Genomic DNA, 23,640 nt, shown 5'->3' on the forward strand with positions numbered 1-23,640 from the left:
CATTGGACATTACCACAAACATATCATACAGCGCAGTCATTCAACAGTATAGGAATGTATCCCATCACATAGATGTATGCGTGAGTGTTTATATCCAGCACATACGTACATACATCTACAGAGATATATCGGGAACATACCATGTGTTAACAAAACGAATGAAAAGGGAAACACCAGCGACGCCTGTATTATGTAGTGGTGCTGTCCTATGTAATATCAAGACTCCCTCAGACAGACATGTGTCATTCATACATGCAAACAGTTGTAGATCGGCCGTATACATCACTCTGTGCATGTAATGTACATTAACACAACAGTACCTGTCCAATCATTATGTGAGAACATTACTCTTGCAAGGTGCTGTGTGCAACATCATCATCATGATAAAGGTAAATAGGGTCGTCCGCAACACGTGTACCTGGAGCATTTAGGAGTGATGTGCATACCAGGATTGTGCGCAGGGTGAGGATAACAGGAGTATGTTGTGATGCATATTACAAGGGTTACATGTGTCCACTGGGCACATGTGTGAAATGGACAGCTATGTATAGGGCAAATGTCCTAGGAACCGATTGTCCTTATGTTTCCGTAGGGTGAGAGTGGGATGTGGAGGAAGGAGAGTAGGTATGCCCGTGCAGGATAGGTAGGGTAGGATCACAGACAAAACAGCATACAGGGGCGGTATGGCACACGTGGGGGGATACACTTCGGATGGGTAAGGGTGTTCGGCATTCACAAACCCATGGGAACAGTGGGACGGAGGTCCCCAGCCATGGGCAGCCGCCACTGCACCAAAACAGCTGCAAAGGAGGCAGTGCTGGGGGCTGTCGAGGAGGGGCAGCCTCACCCTGTAAATGTGACACTCCGCCCTTGAGCTTGCGTATCTGGCTTCAGAACCCCTTAGTGAACACCAACGCACCACATCCGGGACTGCACAACAGCAGACACGTTCCTGTCTGGCCCTGCTCCCAAGGGGGACATGCCCTGTCTTCAGTGGTGGTACCACCAGAAGGTGGTGCAGAGCCAATAGAGGTTGAGGTCCAAGGCTGGGTCACAGATTTGCTGATGCCTGGTGCCATGGTCAGCTGAAGTGGGACAGGAGGTTCTGCCGGGACCTCCCAACCCATACAGCTTACGGTGTTGCAGTTTAAACACAGATATGGCTTACTAACAGACAACAGCATTCAGGATTACTTACAACAGTATCCATAGATATGACCATCAACCCAACACAACAGATGTTATATATTTGCAGAGGGAGCACAACACATGCATATATACTGCATGACATCTGTACAATATGTAGAAGACGTGTGACTGCAGCTATGAACAGTTGCCCATTACTGACTTGTCACTGGGAACCCCAGACAGTGTCTGTCATACCACTGTTTCATGTGACATATGTCCAGTCAGGGATGCGATGGCAGTAATACATCCCTATCACCATGTACTGTATGCAATCCTCACACTATGGTCCTGCAGTGCACAGATGTGTGTTCAGTGTGTTAACACAGGAAAAAAATGGCTCCACACACTGACCAGTCCACAGATGGCCCTACAGATGGGGGTCCCTCATGAACAGAACACTATCATGTCTATTTTAAAACATGAAGAATAGCCATTGCCACACACATGTTAAATAGGCAGTAGTCTCAATGCAGCATAGCTACACGTACATGCTGTAGTCATGTCTGGCACATCACCCTCCTGTCTTGACTGTGTATGATGTTTGAGGAACATCCAGCTATCATCTGTGATGCCGTTTCAAAACACCACATCCAGGTACCACTCAGAGCGACTGTCATGGCCAAACACCAACATGATGTTCCTAGATAATGTACTGCGTTTATCATGCGAATGGCTATGGGAACATAACCACAGCTGTTCCACAGGCAATCAGCTAGAGGAGGACTGCAATAGGTGCAGAGACCATCACCCGATCATGTCCATCACTTACAATACACATGCTGCTGCTGCTGAGCAGGAGTACACCTCCACATCCATCACAGTGTGTGTGGGAGGGACAGACAAAGTACATCAGAGAAGGGCTTGGAGACTAAACCCTAAGCATAGTCTGCCACCTGCCTACCAGTACAGCGGTCAAACCCCTGAATGACTAGTCATTACTATTACATGTGCATGCAGTTACTACATGTGCCACAAAGCTGACATGTTACTGTGCTGTAAGAACATATATGTGTGTTGGTGTGTGACATCTGCAACAGAGATATAGTAGACATACATTAGGTGTAGCACACATAGCTGCCCACATGAACGGATGCCATTGTCACCACAATCACACTCTCGAATGGACTCACATTGACACTCTTTTCCAGGGCCACAAATACACTCCCTAACTACTTAGTTTGCCACACTGCAGTATTGCACAGGAATACATGCACCACAGGGGATATCTGGAGGTTCTATGGGCTAGGGCATGTGAACGTGTTTGACATCAGTTGGTATGCCAATGAGGGTTATACTGGGAGTGACTGTGGTTGGGAGCATCATAACCCACATGCAGACATAATGTGCCAGTACTGACATGCATGTATGCATTGCTTCTTGGGTGTGTAGTGGTTGGCTGTGCAAGGTGAGGGGTAATCCTTGGCATCGCGCCATCTGACAATGGTGTGCAGTGTGGTACAGGGATGTAGTGTCTGCAATGTTCCACACAGATGGGAGCTGCATGAACTTCCCCGACATCCTGGTTACCATTGTGTATGGCCATTGCTTTGCAATGCATGCCATGTCTGTGTTTGATAGTCCTTCACATGGACATTGCCTGGGATGTGCACTTCCCACAACAGTGACATGTACAGGTGTACCTGGTTCAGCAGGCACATGTTGTGTACACAGACTGTTATCCCAAGATCTGCCAATACTGGCCTGGTGTGGTGAAACCTGCTTATAGTGAGCAGGTCGACCCTGCACCTGCATTGATAGTATGATACAGATATTCCCTGGTGTCAGTGACATTGGTCCATACAGGCACATGTGTACGGCATTGTATGGCCTCTGTGGATCACATTTGATGGCACCACATATGTTGCAGGCATCCAGTGGGGAATATAGTGAGGGCACATTGTCCGCAATTATGTGCTTATTGTACCGCTGTACAGGATGCCATGCCCTCTGCAGCCCACTGCAATCACACCATGCCTATCATCTGTCATCAATGTGCATGGTACTAGCAACATAGTGGGATATCCTAGGCAAGTGTGTGTGTAGGACACATGGGTGCAGGACATATACCAGGTACTAGTAGGGTTGCATACTTTGTTCACCAGGCCTTTTTTCAGATGTAGGGGTATGGCTTGCCAACACAGTCTCATGGCTGACTGACATCTGTACTCCTTGTGAGGTGGCCACTGGGTCATAAGACTGACACCATATAGGAAAACTACAAAATCCGCTCCCCAACATGTCCAGTGGTTAGACACTCACAGCCACCTCCACACAGGCTCTAACAGCCAAACACACACACTTACCATGTCCTGTATTCCAACCCCTACCTACCGTATCACACTGCAGCAATACTCATTTAGGGCACGAGCTGCGGCAAATACAGGGTTACAGCACTCCTAGATATGTATTCCTAGGTGGGTAACAACAGCAGGATTGACAAAGGTGGTCATGTGAGTTATACAGAGAGTGCATACGCTACAAAGCATTGTACTTGTCTCAAGCAGACAGACACACACACACACACACACACACACACACACACACACACACACACACACACACACACACACACACACACACACACAGTGGGCAAGTCTGGGATTAGAACATTGACCTAACTACTTTATCACACTACAGCATTATGCAATTACAGAACACGCTACTGAGATTACAGGGTCACAGCACTCCCAGAGGTGTATTTCTAGGTGGGTTGCCTCATCACCTTGCCAAAGCTGGGTACAGAAATTGTATGGAGTGTGAGCAGTCTAAAAGTATTGTTCTGTCCTCAGGCAGACGGACACACACACACACACACACACACACACACACACACACACACACACACACACACACACACACACACACACACACACCAGTGGTGGGATCAGAACACCTGCCTATCTACAGATCACTATTACAGTGCTACATAGTTACGAGTCGTGCCACAGAGACTACACATTTCAAGGCTGTCATTATGACCTTCTAGGAATGCGGACATCAACAGGGATGCTGGCAGTTAAGATGTACATACCTGTGAACCTGTGTGTTTAAAGTAGGAATCCATCCTGAACTGGGGTATGCCCATCTGTGGAATGGACGACTACTATAACTATACAGGGTTACCATGGCCATGCCCATACACATAGAGACACATAACTGACAAGGTATCACTAGGCATGCTCACACACTTATAGTAGCACAGGGCTGTTTGGAATGCACTGTCTCCAACTACACAAGGTTATACTGGGTATGCTCATACACTTAGTAGCACAGGGCTGTTTGGGATGCACTCTGATTCCAAACACGGAAGGCCACAGTGGCCATGCTATTACAGTTAGACGTAAAGAACACATTGTAATGGACTCCGGTGTTAGTAGTTGTCATTGTTAGCAGGAACGCTGCACTACATATATCTGACACCGGTCATCTACACAACGTCTGCTGCTGCTGTCCGTCACCTTAGATGTACCACTCAATACCAAGGCACAATATTACCACTCCCAGTAATTTCATGCTAGGAGTGGCAACTGCTTGACCAACACAATGAGCCAATGTCCTGTTGTAATTACGAGGTTGTCCAGTGTTTGTCATTCTGGGATGACATGACTGAAAGACAAACCTGTCTCACATATCACATACATCCATGAATCAAGGGAGTGGGGATAATACCTAGGTTGCATTCGCCCATATAGTGCCATTCCAAGGCAAATGTCCTAAACAGAGGATAACACCCTGACACCTAGAGGACAACTGCATGGTATGCTTATGCTAACCAGCCCTAGATGTGTAGCATTTGTAATCACAGCTGCTCACTGTAGATCCAACAATGGGGAATACTGACATCTGTGCAGTGAGGAACACCTGGGCTGAAGGCTCTGTAGTGCACAATAGCACTACCACCATATACCTCAAAACCAGACATGTGGGCTATAAACACAGGTACAGATCGCTCCAGGTGGTGGTGTCCCCACATACATAAAGGCCACTCACATGTACTGACCAGTACTCCCACAAAAGGCATCACAGATGAGTCACGTGCAGATCACAGTGTCAAAAGCTGCATTCTAGGATGTAAACCTCAGACACCACCATACCCTCGGACCACCAACACACATCCATACATGTGGTATGACATATAATAGTACAACATCATGTGACCTTTGACCGATGGACTGTACCTAGCTCTACACCAACTGTGCAGAGTACCCATGTACTGACACAGTTGCATCGTGTTATGCAATGCAATGATACCACTGTTTGTAACCAGGTCAGCTGTACACATACCAGGTTCCCACGGTTATTTACAGCATTAACAGATGACTGTTGCTGTACATCAGTAAACACCCTCATGTTTGGATATGACATACATGTACCTGCCCTGGATATGTACATGCCACACACATACAACATATATGTAAATAGCATAACTGTTGTCCTTTGTGCAGACAGGTGGCTACAGCCATTAGTCTATGGCTGCTGAATGTTAACAGTACATAAGGTGTGATATCAATGTTGACAGAGAGAATACTCCCTCTGTACTGGTCACCCATGACACCCATCATATCATGCAACATTCCATGTGTCATGTATGTCATTACACATGCCCACCAAATGCAATGCCTACAAACATGCCCAAATGACAGGAATGTAAGACCTATACACATGTATGTAGTGATGTGCATTCAGATACCATGCGTGTGCAGTTGCTGATGTTTGCAGGTGATGTTTGTCTTAGTACATCATGCAGTTGCAATGCAGCCTCAACATTGCCAACTGTATATGGTGATAAGGTGAAAGTACGATAAGCTGTACTTCAGGTATGGACAGATGTGTGGACATAACTAAGTGGTGGGGCATCTTTGCCGATGGATGTTTGCTGAGGACAGCTCACAGGAGTGTCACAAGCATTCTTAAAATAACCTGTGTAACCACTAAGCTATGGTTTTGTTAATTGAAGGGGAACACACACGACTTAGACAGCGGCCAGGGTGACACCAAAGGTAAATCACTTGACACCTGTAACAGTTACGACCTCCCATGTGCATATATTGTGCATATATCAGCACAGTTGCCAAAGGAAGCATCAGTACACTTTGTAACACATGCAATACCGCTGTAAGTCTGTCATACGTATCATGAGATAGGCAGGTGTTTGATTCACAGTACTGGCATGTGTAGTTGTGCGTGTCCATATATTCACGTATGGTGGGGAATACATGTCAATTACTACGTACTCTCCTGTACACTGTTGTAGACATCTGTACAGACTGCAATGTAGAAAGCAGGAAATAGCCAGGGGTGTGCATCTCACACGTCAGGTATCTGTATGTGCGTGACATAGGTGTATTCAATAGTGAATGCCTGTGTGTGTATGTATGTATGTATGTATTGGTGTCTGGTCCAAGAGTGAGGATGTAGGTTACCATAGTGAACTGATAAGACCCCTCCCCCCATCCAGGCAATGCAATCTAGTATCCCTGTTGATGTCCTTGATCTTAGGCCATACTGACTACCTGTACATGTGTAATCTCTGTGGCGTGGCATGTAAGTGCACGGTACTATAAAGATGATTTGCACTTAGGCAGGGGTCCTCACCTCAACACTAGCAACTGTGTGTGTGTGTGTGTGTTACTGTGTCGGTGAATCCGTGAGTGTGTGGGTGTGTTACTGTCTCTGAATTCATGTGTGTGTGAATACCTGAGTGTGTGGGTGTATTTGTGTGTTTGCATCCTGTCATGGAACGTGTATTGCTGCTTCCCAATGAGGCAACACGCTTTCCAATGGCTTCTACCCTTGTCATCAGCTGGACCGCTCTCTTACCTCCCCACTCCATGTAACTGTACCTGTGATGTCACACAGTATGGATGTCATGTCTCTAGCCACAGTATTTTAATAGACAGCTATCATGCTCTTGGATCAGTAGATATGTTTGGAACGTGCGACTTTCTAACTGTGATGTGGAAGCTAGAAAGCCCATGCTGGTATTTTCATACATACCTGCGAGTAGTCCACATTTACATATGGGACACTAACTGCAAACACTGACATCCACCAGCACATGCAATAAGACCGGAAGGAAGAAGGCAGAACATCAAGACCAACATGCAGTTACTGTTACACATGACACATACTGTTAGCAGTACAAAATGCATTCTAAACCTGTAGTACATGGTATGTCTGCTGCCTGTCAACAGTACACAACAATTGTAATCTACAATTATCTCCCTAGTCTGTTCACCCTGTGCATCACACCATACGAGTATGTCCCTGCACCGATGGTGTGGATGACAGGGATGCGGCACAGGCATCATCATATGCACAGGGTGATAATGTTGGCCAGAGGCCTAGGCTGCACCACTGGATGACATGTGTGTGGGTTAGGCCCTTTTATCTCATTGGGCGTGTATGGATGTTATGCACGTGTGCTGCGGTGCCCTACATATATGTTTCCGGTGTGTGCGTGTATGTATACACACAGCTCTGGCATGTGTCTGGCCTACACAGGGGTATTATTGACAGCTGTGAACTGTACAGGCCAGGTTTTACAGCTCACGGTGTCCAGCCACTGCCATGTGACCTGTGCCTGCCAGGGGTTGCACGCACTACCAGGCAGAGGTCCAGATTGGGTACTGTCTGATGACATATGTCCACTGGAACCGTATCCTTGTTGGGACTGTCCAGGGCCACGTGCACATGGCCTGCTGTGTCCTGGTGTAGACAGCACCCGCTGCACTGCTGCTGCTGCTACCGCCACTATGGGAGCGGGCATGTGAGGTAACTCGTTCACGTAGACCTGCAACAGGTGATGTAGCTAGCCTACGTCCATGTGTCAGATGCCTCACTCCTACCAGATGTTCCAGCACAGACACCTCATGCTCTCAGATTGACATGCCACGGTCAAGGACTCCAACCAGGTCACCCAATCATCCATCCAAAACTTCAGCAAGCTGCTGTTGAGCATTTGCCATTGCCTGGATGTTGTTTAAAGAACTGACAGCAGCCCTCTGAAGCCTCTGACCTTATCTGTTGTGCCGTTCAGTACATGCCTGTGCCTCCATTACAGCCTCAAACATGCGTCTAGTGACACCAGCTGCTGTGCTCCGTCTTACAGGGGCATGTTGGCCAGAGGTCCTCCTATGAGCAGCACTGGCCACATGCCTGTGTGGGGCATCACCAGTCAGTTAGCTGACACCATGGTGTGCAGGCACACCTTCCATAGCCCCCACACTTTCATGTTCCAAGCTAACACACGCCAATTGTGATTTATCTATGGCCACTGGTGATGGGGTATGTGTTGGCATGAGAACTGTGTGCGGGGATGAGGGGGCTATAGGTAGAATGGCAACCAATGGCTTAGATTCAGCCTCTGACAACACTGCCTGTGCCTCAATCATACGTTCATCATCACTGCAAACGTCAGTGGGGACACTAACATCAGATGGACTGCAGGAGAGGAACACACCTACATCAACACCTGTGAGGGGCAGACAAGAGCTGTACATTACAATCTATACAACAGACACACACAGACATATGCACACACACAGACACACAACATGCATGTGATATGACAGAAGGCATGCAACATGCATGTAATATGGCAGATGACATGCAGCTCAGACAATAATAGTGGTAGTTATCATACATCCCTGGGTTGCACAAAACAGCATGCAATGTGTCATAGCAGAAGGCATGCACATTACATAATTGTAGTAGTAGTTAGCATACATCCCTGTGTTATACCACGTAGACCCAGCACAGGTTAACATACAACCACCTGATGTGTGGCATATGACTTTGACAATCACATGTAATATGACATATGATCTGCTGACGAGTGCAATGACATGCATACATGTTTAACACAATGGTGTCCTGTCAAATATACAGTGGAATAATGGTGTCCCAATACAGGGATGTGTTATACTCACATGGTCCTTCCACTGACGCAGTGTTGTCTGTCCACCCTACAGATATACTGCACATTTAGCTGATGTGCATGGCTATTGCAGGGAATCATGTGGCTTCTCTATTGCTATACAGTGCGAGTTACACAGTTCATAGCCATGACTGTGTTCAGATACAATACATATATACTGTGGAATGTGACCCATGTCACTGAGGTGTATACACACTAAACTACAATGTGGAATGTGTGACACAGATCACTGAAGGGTATACGGATGAAACCCCTGGACATCTGCAACCATATTGCTGCTGCCTGGCAACTATGGCCAGACGTGGCAAACTCGTTGGTACACCATGTCCCACATGACATCTGTGCACCACACACACACACACACACACACACACACACACACACACACACACAGAGCAAGGATGACAGTGATGTCTGACACCAGCAAAGGGAATGTACTGTATCTGTGGCCTGATGTGGTTGTCTGTGTATGCATGTGGATACTGTACAGGTGACTGCTGTCATGTCGTGACACACTCAAGATGTTCAACACATCTTATGTGGTGGATTGATGTCACGCCTACACAAGATGTGCACAGGCCTGTAGGATGTCTAGTGTTCCACATCTACAATATAACCATTACGCAAACGCCATAGTTGGACCATGTGGAGCCAATGTATGACAGGGTGTACACACAAGCACATCACGTCTACTGTGTGTGTTGCTTCATGTCTCTGGCCATCCTCCATGGCCATGTGTGAACATGTGTTGGCCAAATGGTTGTGATGGGAGTCTATTTCACATGCCTGTGTTGTCCCATAGGACATACACCCATAGATGTCATATTCTCCACTGACGACAGGGTTATGCAGACAAAGGGTGGTAGTTTGGTATGTGGGATATGTTTTTCAGGATAGTTAGACAGTGTTGCAGCAAGCCCACTAGATGTCATGGACATGTCAGATAGCACATAACATTGTGTGACATTCATAGCAGGGGTATAAATCCACACTGTTGAATCCTGTGGGCTGGCCATACTCCAGCTCACTGTGTAGTACTGTTTGTATTCCCCATATGTGTAGTTCTGATCTGTAGTACATGTCCCTATAGTGAACAACACCTCCACCATTGTATGCACAGCTGTCTACACATCTGGCAATGACAGTTTGTGAGGTTTCATGTCGGTGTTTCACATAGTTTGCAAGTATTGCACATGGGTAGCCATTGTGATGCATTGCAGGTCTGACCTGTATATTGTGAAAGGACCATACATTATGGCCACATGGCAAATAGATCTGTGCATTAACATGCCTGATTAATAATAACAGTCTCACCTGTAACGGGCTGCTGTTGCAACAGAACGGCAGAAGTACCTAAATAGGAGTGACACAGCAGTATGATCATTATCCACACCTGTACGATTGTTACGGGGTGCAATGTGCCTGTTGACACAGACCAGTACAAGACACTATACTATGGAGTATGCACATGTGTCCATACACAGAGCAGCTTACTATATGGAGTATGCACATGTGTCCATACACAGAGCAGCTTACTATAGTATGCGGCATGTGTGTATACATGCCTTGTATATGAGGTTACATTACATATTGTACAGTGACGCATGTAACTATATGGAATACAGTTGTTATATGTGCAGTAGTGACTTATCAGGCAACTCCACCCCCACGATATCAGCTAAGGCTTGAGGATGTTGTTCTGCAGGTGTCCCCAGGTTGGCCAGTAGCTCCTCGGTACGTGTAAGTGAGGGCAGGGTTGGTGGTCCACCACCTGTTGCACCTTGTACCCTGGCGACTGCATTTGCATGCTGTTTTGCCCATCTAATTAGGTCTGTACAGTGTCTGCGCACCTGCTGGTATGTGCGGTTGTGGCCACCCACATTAACCCTCCTATGAAGTTCCTGCCACAGGGTATCCCACTGCTGTGCATCCTGTGGCACATGGCTGAACAGTACATGATGATTATCAAGTATGGGATGAGGACCTCATCCTCCAAGCGGGTACAAGGTGGCAGCCTTGCATACGGCATACCTGGAAGACATAATGATGGAGACAGGTCACAGTAACTCACCGAGACGTACAGAGGTACAGCTGAACATACACGTGTATCACATTTATTACGATTAAATAGTTGTCTTTGCAAATCTACATGACACTGACATGTTTGTCTCACACACATTTGACACTCAGTGGTGATTGGATATTATCACTATATATTTGTGAGTCACCTGATGACATTGCTCATACTCCATGTGGATGCGGTCTTGATGTGGGCTTGTCTGTTTGCCTGTACTGGTGTGCTTACCTATCAGCACATGCCTGGATGTGTCCACATTAATGCAGTCGACCTTGATGCTGTGTATAAGACTTACACTGCCTTAACGGTCAGGGTCTGTGACCCTGCAGACTTGCTCATGGAAGGTTTTACGTGTATGCGTTTTACACAGCACTGTACAGCAGTTCAACATCCTGCCATGTATCACCTGTGTTGCACATGTGAAACACATGGGACACTGACTAGCCTGATGGTATTTGCAGGGTTGGATATCAACTATAGCATGTACGGTCAAAGTCAACTAGTAGGCTATATGCCCTGGGCCATGTATGAGCCTAGGATGAAAGGTTATCTAGCTGTAGCCGACAGGCAGGTTTCTGGGGCCAGGTCAAGCAGTGCCACATAACCGATCCACAGGGTTAATGAAATATTTACCATGCGGTCATCACATCATGTCTGAAAGAGGGGCAATGTGCAGCTTTGCTGGACAGGGATGCATAGTATGGCAGGAGTATGTAAAGTGTATGGGACAAGGATCTGTCCAGCATGTGGTGATCCTTGTATTAGGAAGGTGAATGTCCATGAAGTATGTGTTTGAGATCAGGATGTGTACATGTAGCATGTCCAACATCACTGGGTTGGACATGGCTTTATTTAGGGTATGCATCATGCTACATAGTGGAAATGGGGATTGGGAAGGCTGGGGTGTAGGCCATCTGAACATGGCCAATACCCCTTAAAGGAAATATGTGATCTGATATGGGTCACATGAGTGTTGAGTATGGCTGAACAATTATCTCTATATTCATGGATGGCACCCTGTCATGATTAGGGTTGCCACTTACGACTACCTGACAAGTGTGGTGACGTAACTATTACAGGAAAGACAACTGTCCAGCTGCATCCCTTATACAGTGTCCATTATGTTGACCGCTGCCTAGGTGGTAGTTCATGAGTACAGGATTATTAACATAGGGGTGACAATGCAATATGTAGCTGTCAGACTGTGGCCATATGTCAAACACCTCACCCACAAAGCCCCTTCTGTATGTTGTCCGCAACACTCATTGAGTCAGCTATTGCTCCTAGGTCATAGTCATTTGCATACTTAAATAGGCAGATGCCTTCTGTGTTGGTCTGTGTGGTATAGACTACAATGAGGGGGAGTACAATGAATTAACCCTGCCTGACTGCAGCTGGCACTGGTGTGATGTGCATGTATTACTCAGACACCTTCTGTAGTGTTATTTCTGCCAGCAGTCCAGTTGCAAAATACTCCTGTGACATAGGAATGTACATCTAGTATACGGAGTGTAGCTGAAACACAGTATGAGTGATGAGGTCCTATGACCTGGCAAGGTTATGATATGCTGTGAGAAATCAACCTGTCATCTACATCTGTACTGCTGACATCAAATATGCTGATCAAGGTTCATGGCCTTTCAGACCACACTCAGCAGGGTAGTAGTGCAGTAATTCCCATTATCAATGGTGTCTCCCCCTTTGTGGGTTGTGATAACTACTGGTGTGCACCATTCAGTGTGTACACAGCCTGACATGAAGCTATGTTTTACATGATGTTTATGTGGAGAGCAAATTGTTTTGCCATATGTGTATGATACAACCTGGGATGTGGACAGGTCCCATGCAGCCTGAGTGCAGCTTGTACCTGCATAGTTGTGGTTAAAGGGGCTCTGTAGTGTACATGGGTATATGATTGTGTACCTGTTTGGGGGGACAGTGTGTTTATGTTACCACAGACCCTATCTGGATGAACAGGTGCTATTTCCGTAGGTGCAGTGCATCCCATGCCATAATGCTGTGAAGCACAGCAGGTCTTGTTGCCATTATGTTTCATGACACAGCTATGGAATTACCTGTTGTTGGCCACATAATATGTGGATGATTAGTTTCACAGAAGCTTTGTGTGGCATTATATGCTGTACCTGCATCTTACAGAGGCTGTCCATAGGTCATCTTCCACTCATGTGTGTTGACTCTTGCAACAGTTGCTACCTTCTGTGGTACAGTTTAAGGCAGGGTACCACTGGTTTGCCTTCATGTTTGTGCTTAGTTGAATCCTGTTCCTGTTTCAGTGGCACAATCACTGCACATATGGGAGTGCTTAAAGTGCATTTGTTTAGGATTCAGCATTTGCACATGCATTGTACATCTGCATGGGTGCCATGACAGTCACCACTTCGCTCTTAAGGAGCATAACATTGGCTTTGAAGACTGACCATGTGTGGCATTCTGTTAGCCCTGTTTGTGTGACTATGGTGATCCAGGTCATTGCTGTTGCTGACACCCAATATGCATTGAGCACAGGTGTTGGTACATGATGAGTCTTCCCAGTTCATAGTGGGGTAGCCGAGTGGCCATGATTATGGTTTCCTGTCTCAAAACTGGTATTCCCCATTACAGCACAATGACAGTTGGGAATTCTGAGGCATGGTGGATGATCTGTCACAAGGTGCATTTTGGATTAAACTTTGGCACAAAGGTTGTTGCTCAGCATAATGCATCTTACGTTGTACAAGTGCAACTAGCGTGGGGGTGTACATATCCCTCAGGACGTTGGACACACCTGTAGGCCATGTGTTCCAATAAAGGGTGATGGCCATGAGGTGAGGTGTTATAACATGGTCATGCAGGGGTGCCCTCAAAAGCATTGAACCATAACTATCACTGCACAGATACGTTTCCCATGCTTCAGATTGCCGTAAGTGAGTCCCTATTGAGTACCTGATTTTTACCATTGAGTATCAAGACCCACAGTTTATTTCTTGGCTGTCCCTGTTGCACCAGTGGACTTTCATTTGAACTTGGCATGATGGGGGCACTATAGGGGAACCACAGGCCGTTGCCAGTATCCAGATTCTCAGGGGTGACAGGTGCAGGCCCTGTCTGGCAAAGCATCATGGTCTGTCAACCATGTTACCCCAGGCAGAGAGATGCTGGATGCTCCTTGAATTACACCAGTAAATTACACGATTGTGGAATACAATCTTTGTCCCTGTACTGCTGCATCATTCTGGCCAATGGCAGAATGCTACCCAGAACTTGGGACATACCTGCATGGGCTGCACAACAACAGAGAATATGCCAGAGACATGTGTATAGTTCAAAAGGCAGTCTGAGTGTATGGGTACGTGGCTAATCATGGCAGACAGGTAGCGGACAGTATTTTGCCCTCATATAGCTTGGTGTGTAACATAGTGCTAGAGTTTGCATTCACAAATGCATACTGTTGGCCATGTTTCTGGCCACATGTTCTGAGAAATGACTCAATTATGCAAACTAATGTCATGCAGGCTTTGTATCCTGTTGTCTGTCTATTCAGACTTGGGAGGCCTCTTGCTTGGCCAGAAACTTAGAGGCCTCTGTGGATGTGTGTGAATTCTGGTGGCATGTGTGTGACTCTTTACTGTGTTTTGGTAAGAGTATGTGTTGGTTGTGGTGATGGGATGCATGTGTTAACCTACACCTCTTGACCGTCTAGTCAAGTCATGGGTGTAGAATGGACTGCCTCCAAGCTCACCCCTGTAGCTGCATCCCAGACAATGTGTGGGGTGTTGTGTTAGGCGGGTTTGGCAGTGTACATGTCTTAGAGATTGCATTCCCCTAGGATGGCCACATACACAAAGCTAACATTAGTAAACACCAGTAGCTGACTAGTGGACATGCCTGTATGAGCATTAAGTACTACAAGTACCATGTACTGTAGTTAGTTTACTTACTGCTTATGCAGATGTTTTAGACAGTGATGCTCACAAGTACATATTTGTGTTATGGAAGTGGCAACACTAGCTATTACAGGAACATGGTAGCTACCTTTAGTAGATGTCCCCCTCTGAGGGCCACATCACATCCTGATAGTTGAGTACAGATGATGCACATATCAACAGAGCTGTATCCTTGTCTGGGTATATGCTGGCCACAGACACCCACTCCCCCACACAGAGTCAAATATCAACAGACTCTGCTGCCAATCTCGACATGATCAGGATATGATCAGATAGTGTAAGCCATCACCTATGAAGCAGCTATTACACATGGGCAGCAGTTTCCTACAGCAGATGTCACACTAGAGTTAAGGATGATGTGCACCCTGTTTCATTACCTGCATGTCCACATAATTCCAAGCAGCTGTTAGTCCGCCAATGAGAGGTTAGGCTACACAAACCTAAATGTTCAACCAGTGTGTCTCTACTGTCAATATCCACTCCATGTAGGTGTGCACATAGCCATTTGGCACAGCCCTGTAACAAGGGTCAGTACACATTTGCAGAACATGTACACATGCACAGCTGTCACTGCTTGCAAACAATACTAGAGAGGTGGACATTTAGCAATGTAGACCTTTATGCAAGGCTCAAAAGACAAACCCACCACCGTATATAGCACAAGTAACCATATCCTGAGGGTAATGCTACTCAACGCCAGAAGTCTGGAACTCACATTGCATGCACTCGAGGCACTCCTCTGTATGGAGAGCATTGATATCTGTGCAGTAACAGGAACCTAGTTTAAGGCTCCAGAGAGCACCACAGCACTACCAGGCTATAACTCATACCACACCTTTTGGCCACAGAACCCGGACTGAAACACAAATGGCAGGGGCGTATCCAAATTCATCAAGGATACTCAACACCTCCAGGTTAGTAGCGCAGCACAATGCATCACAGATCATCCAAATGCAACTAACAATAGCCAAAACTGCATTCCAAATTTTAGCTTGCTACAGATCACCCACCATGACCCAGGACCCACAATCTGCATTTCCGGAGACATTGAGACATATGAAGGTCCTACCAAACACCCTAATATTGGGTGATTTCAACTACCCAAACATTAACTGGGAGAACTACTCAAGTACCAACTCCCTTGCCCAGCGCTTCCACGAATGTATACACTCAAACGTCCTGGATCAACTGGTCAACATCCCCACCAGAGGGAACATATTGGACCTGGTTATCACCAACATGGATGACCGGTGTTCCACACCTGACGTCAAACCCTTGCTGGTTAGATCAGACAATGGGCTAATCACTCTGGATATTCACATTCTGCCCTCAACCCAAAATAAGGAAACCAACGTGAAATACTTTTCCAAAGCAAACTTCACATTGCTTAAGACCGAGGTTAAAGGTTCACAGCCACCACAACAATGAACAATGCTGACCAGGATGCTGAAACCTATACAAAGGCACTCTGATAATCTGCAGGAATGCATGGATTGTGCAGGAATGCATGGATTGTGCTATCCCAAGGCAAACCAAGACTCACCCCTCCAAGAAAAGGAAACGAGTCTGGAGGACCCCTGCCATAAACAGGCTGCGATAGAAGAAGGATACTAGTACAGATAAGAGCGAACTCCCTAGAATGAAAGACATCCCTGATCAGCATCAGCAAGACACTACGGTCCCTCATAAATTCTTCCAAGGCTAGCTTTGAAAAGAGATAATTCCAAGGACTCCAACGATGACCACAAAGCAATCTTTAGCTATGTCAAGAACCTAAGTGGATACTCTCAGATCTGCTCTGAGTTGGTGCAGACTGGCAGACAATACACTGAACCAACTGATATTGCCAACATTTCGGCAGACAGGGTCAGTGCAAACTTTACACCCCTTTCACCCCCGAAAGGGCCCATAACCATACCAGAAGAAAGTACGACCCCAGCAATCACCGACACACAGGTTAAAACAGCCCCTATCCATAGCCAAGAACACAGCCTCAATGGGATCAGACGGTGTCTTACAAGAGCTCCAAAATGAACTAACCCCTCACCTAAACACACTGTTCAAACACAACCTCTCTACCGGCTACGAACCCACAGAGTGGTGCACAGCAACAGTTATCACACTCCACAAAGGTGGCACCACAACAGACCACAGGAACTATTGCCCTATAAGCCTGACTAGCGTGGTCTGCAAGGCTATGGAGCACATCATCATGGATCTCATTCAGAGACATTGGGTACCTCCAAACCTTTGACCCCACCCAGTTTGACTTTAAGGGCAGACCATGCCTCCTAAACATGGTGGACTTGAGACAGTTACCAAGGCATTAGATGAGGGTAAGGAGGTCCACACAGCCTACCTTGACCTCGCAAAGGCTTCCGACACCATTCCCCATTCTGGTATTATAGACATACCCATCAACCTGAACATTAATCCCTACGTCATGAGATCGTTTGCGAAGTGGCTCATGGACAGAACCCACACAGTGAGAGTTGCAGACCCTAGGTCCAACTATAAACCAGTTACAAGTGGCGTCCCCCAGGGCTCAGTCCTAGGACCCCTCATGTTCAGTATATACTTCTCCGAGATACAGGCAAGCACAGGAGGACTTTGGCTGAAAAGGTTTGCAGACGACTGCAAACTAGGGGCCATAATTAGTTCCCCAGCTGATACGGACACCCTCCAGAAGGGTCTCACTGAGACAAATATCTGGTGTCAATATCATGGCCTAAAGCTGAATGCCAAAAAGTGCATAGTCATCCCCTTTGGAAAAAACGAAACTACCCGCGGACTACCACATAGGTGGCAGTCCCCTACATACAGAAAAAGTAATAAGGGATCTGGGAACCCAAGTAGATAGCAATCTCTCATTTGATAACCATATTGCCAAGATGGTCAGAATATCCTTCTATGTGGCCCCCCCCCAATCTCAAATGGGTTCACATCCAGAACAAAGGAGGCCATTGTGCCTCTCTACTCATCACTTATTAGACCCATTAAAGAATACAACACCCCATTTGGGATGTACCTTACAAGACAACTGCAACAGCTTGAAAGACCACAAAAGCACCACACCAAGAGGATTACGGACCTCAAACAAATGACCTATGCAGCCCAACTAAAGAAACTCCAGCTGTACTCTGTTGCATAATGTGTACTCAGAGGTAATCTCTGCTTGACATGCAAGGCCCATGTCCAACCCAGTATTGATGGATATGCTCCACCTAAACAAAAGCCCCAGAGAGCCACATGGTCTAGGGATATAAACCTAACCGCAATGATAACTAGGATGTGCTGGAGGGATAGATTCCTGACCTAGAGACTCCCTATGCTTTGGAACATGATTCCAATGTACATCAGGCAGAACCCCTCACTAGCACTCTTCAAGAGAAACCTTGACGGGTGGATGGGAGACAGACATGTACCCCGGGGATCACTGCAGTGGCTCTGCTGGACAGAGGTGCAGGGAACTAATGGCTCTGCTGTTCAAAGGCACAGGCAACTAACCTAAGGGGGTGGCAGAAGCCAACACACTCTAGCGAGGCTTATAAATGCCCTTGGACAGACAGCCTAGTACCAACCTATGAACCTATTACATGTCTTATGTGCATGGATAGTTAACTAGTTCTTCCATTTTACTTTGCTATCATGCTGATAAACTGTCAGGTGACTACAAGTCATATGTATCCTGTTATTGTGTATTGTAAATGCCAATAGACATAACTAATGTTTGCCTAACATAACAGTAATTCTGTGTAAAATGCAACACATATCTGCCTACAATACTGTATATTACACAGTTATTGACACAATATCCCACAATGCAAATCATAACTGCACAGTAGGCCCACCTTCAACATGTTATTCTCAGTAATACACCCATATATATGCCTGTTAGAATATATCAACATATAGTATCCCCTGTTATAGTACATACTTGTTGGACCAACCCTGCCACTGGCAGTGGCTGGAGAGGAATTGTTGGATTCAAAGCCGTTATATAGCATCCCTTGTGGTGTATGAGGCGTTTGCCTTGTGACCTACAGCAGTACACACAAATACTATAAGCATTACTATGCTCAACAATACATCACTACAAGACAACCATTTCCACTATACACATTTGGTACACTTTATTACAGAACAGGTACTACATACACAGACATACTGAGTGTTCTACATACCTTATTAGTAACTCAAGGTGTCGTTGACTTTTATTTCAATCTTCTTCAGTTTGTGTTTCAGTCTTCTTTGTAAGGTTCTGCAGGTATATACAGATTGTTTGAATGTGTGACAAGCCATCCTTTTAGTTAAATATCAGTAGCATGTGCTATCCTGACCACCAATTGGTGTTCCAAAGTAGTTAATTACATGCACATCAGTTGTGCAGCTACTCCATTAGCCAATACCATGGCAACAGTGGTGTATAACTGAGTACTCCACTTGGGCATTGTCCCTTGGCTTACTTTCGAGGAAGACGGCCTGGTGTGTTGTTTGTGATGCACTGCAACAGCTATATGCAGATACACAGAGATATATTGGCTTCAAGGACTACCGTGGATTGTGTGTAATGCCTAGAAGATGTTATGTGAGTACAGCTGTTATATTTTGGGGGTCTGCATAACATTGTAGGCAAATGAATAGTTTGGTTTAAAGCCACACTAGAAACCACCTTAGGCATAAAGGAAGGATTAGTACGTAATGATACCCTATCCTTATGGAAAATCAAAAATGGCTCTACTGCCATAAGGGCCTGCAACTCAGACACCCTTCTTGCAGAAGTAATAGCCAACAGAAAAGCAGTCTTCCATGACAAGTATTTCAATTCAGCAGTAGCCGCAGGCTCAAAAGGTTGTAGAGTAAGTTTTTCCAACACAAAATTGAGATCCCAAGCAGGAGTAGGAGCTCACGGGGGTCTTATATTCTTTGCCCCTCTTAGAAACTGCTTGAACAAAGGATGCGAAAACAATGGTGGGTCACAATCATAGTGAGCTGAAATTGCTGCAGCATGAATCTTAATGGAAGAGAAGGACAAACCTTTGTCCAATAACTCAGTGAGATATTGAAGAGCCACACTCAAATTAGGCTCAGAAACCTGCAAATTCTTTGCTGTACACCAAAATAAAAACTCTTCCATTTTTCATGCATACTTTCCTTGTACTAGGTCTTCTAGCTTCCATAATCACATTTAAAACTTGTTGAGGAAGTTGAGACCTGCTGTGTTTCAACACAGAATATGCCAGGCTGTTAGATGAAGAGTGAAGCTTGACATTGAGCAGATGACCATCCTTCTGAGATAACAGATGAGGAATCAGAGGTAAAGGCCATGGAGGCTTCCTTACCAGACTCCGTAGTAGTGGGTACCAGTGTTGCCGAGGCCAATCTGGAGCTATCAAAATCATCCTTGGCCTGTCTTGTCTGACCTTTAATAGTACCTTTGGAAGAAGAGGCAGAGGAGGAAAGGCATACACATGAAGATTTTTCCAACTGAAAGACAGAGCATCCACTTTCCAAGCTGTGTGATGAAACCCCTTTGTGCAAAACTGTGGCAGCTGGTGGTTTAGTGGAGAAGCGAACAGATCTATGTCTGGAGTTCCCCATGACACTGTCAATTTTTGAAATACATGAAGATCCAGTTTCCACTCGTGGGGATCCATGATTTGTCTGCTTAACACATCTGCTAAGGAGTTCTGTGCTCCGCAGAAACCTTGCCTGAAGAGTCAGTTGCAAGCTTAGCGCAGTCTCCCATAAAATCATTGCTTGCCTGCATAGAGGATAAGAATGTGTTCCCCTTGCTTGTTGATGTACCACATGACAGTTGTGTTGTCTGTTAGAATCAACACCTGCCCTGGAAGAAGTAACTCCTTGAAAGCCATTAATGCAAACTGGACTGCTAACATCTCCTTCATGTTGATATGTAGATGCTGTAGTCTGGCAGGCCACTTGTCTTGTATCCACTTTCCATTTAGATGAGCTCCCCAAGCAATGTCCGAGGCATCTGTCGTTAAAATCTGACTCGCCTCTGGCCGGGTCACAGAGAGTCCCTTGTTTAGGTGACATTCCTGAGCCCACCACAAAAATTCTTTCTGAAGGCAAGGTATTATTTGAATGACAGTGTCCAAATCCTGGCAGTGCTGTGTCCATACATTTTTGAGATCCCATTGTAGCTTCCTCATATGCAGTTTGGCATTGGGAAGCACCAGAATACAAGATGCCATGAACCCTAATGCTTGAAGGACTGTCCTTGCAGTCAGCACGGACTGATGAGATAGTTGATGGAAGTAAAGTGATAGACTCTTTTGTTTGTCCGGGGTTAAAAGGCCATCTCGGCTGCTGTAGTGAGTCTCACACCCAGAAAGCACATGTCTTGAGAGGGTACTAGACTGGACTTTATTTCGTTCACAGAATACCCGAGGCATCTTAGCACTGCTATAACATATTCCAGATGCTGTAGAAGGTCTTCCTTTTCTTGAGCCAGAATCAGGCAGTCCAAGTAAGGATAGATTTGAATTCCTTGAAGCCTGAAGTAAGCTATCACTGGAGCCAGAACCTTTGTGAATACTCTGGGCAGTAGATAAGCCAAAGGGCAATGCAGAGAACTGATAATGAGAATTTCCAGCTCGAAACCGCAGATACTTCCTGCAACTTAGCCTTATAGGCACATGAAGGTAAGCTTCCTTGAGATCTAAAGTTACCATCCAGTGATCTTTGCCCAGCAGAGGTAAAAGCTGTTGTAACGCCAACATCTTGAACTTGGGAATGTCCAGAAAAGTGTTGAGGAGAGATAAATCCAAAATTGGTCTCCACGTGTTCCCCTTCTTTGGTACTAGGAACAGGCGAGAATAAAATCCTAGGCCCCTTTCTGATACAGGCACTGGCTGAATGGGCCCTAACTGGAGTAACTGAGAAACTTGCTTGTGAGCCTCTTTTCTTTGTGGAGGAGGAACGCCTGGCATGCCTTTGAAAGGGGCATTGTATGGAAATAAAATCTGTAACCGTGGTGAATGATATCCAACACCCATTTGTCTTGAGTAATGAAATCCCAATTTTCTTTGAAAAGAGACAGTCTTCCTCCCAAAGGAGCTGCCAGACGAGAATCTACTGGCAGCTGAAAAGACAGGTCATTGGGTCTGTTTACGAAAGGACTGACCCCTGCCCTCACCAGAAGTCTGAGCAGGTGAACTCCTGTTCTAGGCCTAAAGAACCTTGAGCCCTGCCCCTACCACGTCTAGACCTACCCCTAGACTGGGAATCATAAGCAGGATATGTCCACCCCTTAGCAGGCCAATTTCTACTAAACTTCGGCGGCTGCACCTGCAAAAAATCTTTAACAGTTTGCATAGACTTAGCTTTGTCCTCCATTTTCTTTAAAACTGCTTCCACAGGCGATCCAAACAACACATCAGACTGTAAAGGAGCATCCAAAATCCTTGTCTTAACATGCTCAGCTAAATTCTGATCCTTCAACCAGGCATGCCTCGGAAGAACAGAACTAGTAGCAGCCACCCTCGAGGAGGCCTGTACAGCATCAAAACCACATTGCAAAGAATGCTTACCCACTTGTTCAGACACATGAACCAAATCCAGCAACTCTTTACACTCAATACCTTCCAAAGCATCCACCTTAGATTTTAATTGTGAAAAGAGATAATTCTTATATTTTTTCATGTGAAACTGACAATTCAACGCCTCATGGCTAGAGTGGAAGAAGTATACACTTTCTTTCCCCACCTATCCAAAGCCCTTGCCTCTATCAGTGGGAACAGGATTTTTAACCACAGAAGCCTTAACACCTTTAGGCCCTTGAGAAATAGTTTCTGGGTCCGCCTAGGACTCTTAAACAAATACTTATGAGCTTCGGGCACCCTATAATACCTATCAGGCTTAACAGGAGCAGGAGGCAAAGAGTCAGGGTTCAGGGAAGCCTCTGCAAAAACATCTTCCACCACATTCAACACAGGAGGAATAGCTAAGGGCCTATGCTGGGGTAAAACAAGAATTCCCTAAGCCTTTTCCTGAATCAGAGTAATCCTGGCCTTCCCATTTAAAGTGCTCCCTCATGGAATGCAGAGTCTCTGAAAATGAGAAATCCTCAGGAGGAGAAGCTGCAGGAGTGGAATCATCCACATCAGAATCAGAATAAGTAGGATACTCCTGCAAGTCTTCCGCAGAAGACTCTGAAGCCTCTGAACACTGTTCAAAACTATCAAACTCCGGTTCCACCCTAGGCCTCTTATCAGGCGGGGGCATAGAACCTCTAATCATAGTAATCAAATCTTCTGCCATTTTAAGCATATGTTTCTTAGGTACAGAACCCGAAATGCTAGGAGAAGCCCCCATTGAAGCTGAACTAGGCCGACCTCTCAAAGAAGTTTTGGCAACAGAAGGAGAGGCTCTAACTACCTTGGGAAGAGAGGGAAGAACAGTTACCTGAGAAGCCCCCTCAGCCTGGCCTACCTCCTGAGAAGGCACATCCTGTAACAGTAAAGTTT

The sequence above is a fragment of the Protopterus annectens genome, chromosome 1.part1, assembly GCF_019279795.1.
Source record: "Protopterus annectens isolate FY-2018-M chromosome 1.part1, PAN1.0, whole genome shotgun sequence".
In the NCBI taxonomy this organism is placed as follows: Eukaryota; Metazoa; Chordata; order Ceratodontiformes; family Protopteridae; genus Protopterus; species Protopterus annectens.